The sequence below is a fragment of the Pygoscelis adeliae genome, unplaced genomic scaffold (genome assembly GCF_000699105.1).
Source record: "Pygoscelis adeliae isolate BGI_AS28 unplaced genomic scaffold, ASM69910v1 Scaffold545, whole genome shotgun sequence".
NCBI lineage: Eukaryota > Metazoa > Chordata > Aves > Sphenisciformes > Spheniscidae > Pygoscelis > Pygoscelis adeliae.
This window is the reverse complement of record NW_008824746.1, coordinates 975,740-981,150: the sequence shown is the minus strand read 5'-3', so window position 1 is coordinate 981,150 and position 5,411 is coordinate 975,740.

Sequence of the window (5,411 nt, the reverse complement as noted above, 5' to 3'; positions counted from 1 at the left end):
TTCTGGTGTGACACCACACCCTTCAGAGGTGGGGGTAAATGTCTGGAGGCTGCCTCTGGGGCACTGTGAAACAACCCAGCTGAGGCACACGCACCAATTTGGGCCAGTGGAGCACTATCGTGGAAGGTGGCTGGAAGGAAAAAAAAAAAGCAAAGCTAGTGTGGCAAATAATTGTACTCCTTCCACTTCTATGTTTGTTGGTTTATAACCAGATGAGATCTGTGTTAAAATCCCTTTGTCAAGGAGGTGTGCTTTTCCCATACAGGAAGGCTCCCTGGAGAGAAAATTCATTAGCATCCCAAGGGCTCAGCCCAAGGTGTGTTTGCCCATCTGCTCATGGAAGGAGTGAATCTCCTTTGAGAAGGCAACGGAGATGGTAACTGTACACAGGTTCAAAATGAAGCAGTAATCCACTAAGTGACCAAATGTGCCAAAAGTAAACATTTGTACGGTGGGTCTTAATAGAGTTAGCTTAACATATTGTAAATCTGTGAATACAGTTGTAATTGGGTCAGGAGTTTGGCATAAGAAACAAGAAAGTGTCTAAACATGCCTACAGTGATACCAGATCAAAAACACTCAGAGCAAGAACTGTAAAGAAAAAAAGGGCTTCCCTGAGAAGAAGAGTTAATGACACCCTGCCGGGAGTGCAGCAACGTGGCAGCCCGTTAGCTGGGTTTTGAGGAGTCCACTGGCTGAAGGCAGAGCTGAGCCAGTGCAAATTGTCATAATTCCCCTGCAGTTAATAGCGCTCCAGCAATTACCACTGCTCTCAGTCTGCCCTGAAAAATGACTGCAGCTCCAATACTGCTTCAGCTGTGCTAAGCTACCCATGGTGATTGTACCCTCTCTTCTGCCCTGGGTGCCTGTAGCTTCCTCACGCCAGCAGTGACACCCGGCAGCTCCTGCGGTGACCTGCCGGCAGAGGATGAGCTGAGACCTGGCACTGGTAGCAGGGAAGGGTTGAGCTTGTGGGGCTGGGAGTAGTGGCGGGACCGGGATGATGATTATATGTTGGTTTGAAAATAGATTTGGGCTCCAGGACCCTACTACCGCCTCTTATAGGCTGCAGCTAATTGAAGATAGTGTTGTGATTGCACGTGTGGAAATGGGGACACTTAAACTGTTGTAAGCAGCTCTCTCCCCACCTCTCCTGTTTCCCACCCATGGGTGCCCATCCCTATCCTTTTCTGTCCCACGACATTATGGTGTTAGAGCAGAGCTGTGTGAAGCCAAACCAGGGGAATGGATCATCACTTTCCCACCTCTGAGCTTGTTAGGTCAGGTGGGACACGGCAGCATGTGGGCACCCAGCTTGGGCAGTTTGTGTCCATGCCAAACACCATCCGTGCTGCTGTGATGGCTTTTCCCAGACAACAGGGATGAAAGAGCTAACATGATGCTATTCTTTTTCTCGGGTAGAGCTGAAATGCTCAGTGCAAAACTGACCACAGACCAAACGGAACTATTTCTGGTGTAAGCTGAAAGAAATGTAAATGGTCTAGCATAAGAATAAATCTTATTCTAACCTGCAAAGAAACTACATTCTCCGCCTTGGGCTTGTGGCTGCAGAGATCTCATAAATACAGAGTTCACCTTGGGAAGCTCCACTCACAGGTGAATTTTCAGATTCTTTCCTTTTCTTGAGGCTGCTACATTCCATCCCAGGGAAGAGTCCTGCCTATTAGTTCCCTTTCTAGATATGCTGGTAATACTTCAGACAAAGTGTATAAACACCATGGTCATGAGACTTCATTCACCTTTGGAAAGTCCCTCTCTCTCCTTGCCGATTCATAAGGGGACCAAAACTCTGGATTTTATGGCCCCAGCCCAGTTTAGCAGTCCTGGCTGGTCTGACAGCTGCCCTCACACACACACAGAAGAGCAGTGGAGCAAAGCCCTGAGCTAGATCTGTTCAGGTCAATCTGATTTTTAAAATCTTTCTTTTCAGGAAACATAAACTGGGCTTGCCAGGGCTGAGGCTGAGGAAGAAATGCAACATAAGGTAAATCAGGTTCTTTACAGACAGCAACCTGGACAGCATGCTGTTACTCCAGCTGTTGGTAGCACTTCAAAGAGAGCTCTTACTACTGACTTGGGTTTTAAGGCATTGAGGAGCTGACTGCTGAAGTATTATGAGTTATTATTTCTTTGAAAGATGTGTGCAGCTTGTTTGCAGACCCCAAAATCTAAAAGAAAGCATAGAAAAGGGTTTATATGGGTCTGAAAAGAACCACAAAAACTGGGGAAGTTTGCATAGTTTCCCACATATGCCAAAAATACAGATCGAGTCAAGCATATTAGTTCCCTTTCTAGATATGCTGGTAATACTTCAGACAAAGTGTATAAACACCATGGTCATGAGACTTCATTCACCTTTGGAAAGTCCCTCTCTCTCCTTGCCGATTCATAAGGGGACCAAAACTCTGGATTTTATGGCCCCAGCCCAGTTTAGCAGTCCTGGCTGGTCTGACAGCTGCCCTCACACACACACAGAAGAGCAGTGGAGCAAAGCCCTGAGCTAGATCTGTTCAGGTCAATCTGATTTTTAAAATCTTTCTTTTCAGGAAACATAAACTGGGCTTGCCAGGGCTGAGGCTGAGGAAGAAATGCAACATAAGGTAAATCAGGTTCTTTACAGACAGCAACCTGGACAGCATGCTGTTACTCCAGCTGTTGGTAGCACTTCAAAGAGAGCTCTTACTACTGACTTGGGTTTTAAGGCATTGAGGAGCTGACTGCTGAAGTATTATGAGTTATTATTTCTTTGAAAGATGTGTGCAGCTTGTTTGCAGACCCCAAAATCTAAAAGAAAGCATAGAAAAGGGTTTATATGGGTCTGAAAAGAACCACAAAAACTGGGGAAGTTTGCATAGTTTCCCACATATGCCAAAAATACAGATCGAGTCAAGCAAAAAAATCTTTGTTGGTGACAGAAGAAAAATTGCTGCCCTGCCGCAAAGTAGGCATAGCTTTGTTTATGTTGGCTGGCAATATCTTGTACCCATCCTGGACTGCCATTCTGGCTTTCTCAAGATAATGCTTCTGTGAGATGGTTAGCCAAGTAGATAATTGTGTTTATTGGCTCCATATTTACTAACATGGTATATTTGACAAAGTTATGGCTGGCAGTGCCTTTAAACTGTGGTTCAATGGGTTTATCAGCTTGCAGTGAAGTATGAGTTTAGATATGTTATTGCAAGTCTGCACTATCTCTCATCCAATTAATTACTGGAAAATGTGTTAAAATAATGACTTCTGACAAATTAAGGAGGGAGAGTTTATGCTCATCCAGTTATAGGACTGCTTAATTCTAGTAAGGAATTTATTATTAATTGTCTTGCTCAGCAGAAATGTGCAAACAGAAATATTGGTGTTCGCAGTTGCCCATACCCAGGCACAAGGAGCACTCCAGCAGGAAGCACTTTTCTTTGATAAGTCATTTAAGACAAATATTGTATTTGATCTCACGAGTCAAAACCTCCTGCTGGCACAGCGTGGTCCAAGGAGACGGTAAAGCAGTTTCCCCACCACAGCAGAATACAGCAGTGAGCACAGACAACACAGCTAATGGAAACCAGCCCACAAGTAGGACTACAACTTGCTTGCTCTCTGTCGGCTTTTTTTGTCCCCTGGTCCACTAGGACCAACTCCTGCTTCAAAAAGGGCTGGTGAATTGGGCAAGGAGGTGTCCCTCCTGGGTCGGGTGGGATAGTGTCTAGCGCTGGGCAGTACAGCCGGCAGAGCCACCCGCTCGTGCCCGTGGGAAGCAGCGCCCTGCTGTGCAGAGCAAAGGGTTGCAGGGAAATAATGTTACATCTAACCAGGGACAGTTTCAGCCTCTCCACCAATTGACCAAAGCACGTGGCATAGAAATGTTACCGAGTAATGCATTCCCTGTTGGTGTGTTTGTCTTCTAGATGTGCTGAGGTCATCTAGAAAATCTCAAATTCAGGTCACTCCGATCAACCAGAGTTTAGCAGGAGAGAGTACAGTACCAGCATGAGCTGCAGATGGAAGTTGTGAGTTTGCCCAAGAAAGAATGAATGTATAATCATTAATATGCAAAAATAATATAAACAAAAGGGCTTGTAAGTGATACTTTTTTTCATAGTTCACACTTCTGTGATGAGATAAAGTAAAACACTGAGGAAAATTCAAAAATACTGGGTCAGGTGGATCCTGTTGCTGTATTTACTCCTATTTGGACACCAAAGCGGAGCATGTGCAGTCCTGCTCTGTGAAGTGACTGTGAAACTGTCTGGATGCCTTTTGGGTAACTGATTTGCATGTAAAGCAAATCTTTCCTAATTACCTTTCATGAAAACTCGTGCTAAGATTAGACCAAGCTGAATTCTGCTCGTGTATTTTTGACAAGAAAGGTGGTGTAGGTCAAACTACAGCTTCCATTGTGTTTAGATAGCTCTGATTTTCTCCCGAAGGCTTTCAGAGGAGTCACCGACTGAGGCTGAAGCCAGTCCCGCTGATGATGCAGCAGAAGGGACCAAGTTTGGCTGCTGGCTCTCAGCTCTGTGAGCTTTGCAGTGCTGGCAGGAACAAAAAGCAGTAAAAACTTGCCTGTCACTGAAGTCAGCAGCTCTCACAATGAATGCAAACAGGGGGCAAATATGCTGAGTAAGAAGATGCCTTCCTACATGGTAACTTTAGAAATGAGAACTCTGAACAGACAGAAAAAGAGCTTAGAAATCACTGGCTGCAAGCATGGAGTAAAATCATGGGTGAAGCCGAAAGCTTAAATGATAGTGGCAGCGTTTGATTTGATGATGTCTCCCATACAAATCGTCCATAGGGTGTTGATAGCATGATTCTCAAGCCATATGTTTGCAGTTTAGGTTGCATTTCAGCAAGCTACATTTTGGACTCGAGGCAGATATAAACTTATGGCCGCTCACTGGTGGAGACAAGTAAAGGGCAGCTCATCCTCAGCAGCAGAGCACTGCCCTGCATGGCCATCTGGAAGTGGTTTTATCGGTGCTGTATGAAGGGGTCAGTGAGAACCATTGACAAAATGGCACTCCATTTCTGATCAGTTCCCATCCTCGCATTTAAAAATTAGTCTGCATGCATGGGAAAGCCAGTTTCACCTGTGTGTGGGGTACTCAGCTAAACCTGGACATCGCTGCACCTGCACCGGGCACTGCAGGGTCCACTGCATAAGGCTCGGGCTGAGCACCTCCACCCGTTGGATGCCGTAGGTGGGCAGCTCTAGTTTTGTCACAGACCTTTGGTAAAGCTGGGTCCGGCTAACTGCCCGTTTTGCAGATGCTCGCCATGCTGGCGAGGACAGCCCTGCAGTTTGTGGTGCCCAGGGGCACCCTGCGCCCTGAAGGAAGGCATGGCCGGCAGCTCCCGCCCCGGCCGGAGGGGCTCAGCCTCTGCCCGCGAAATAC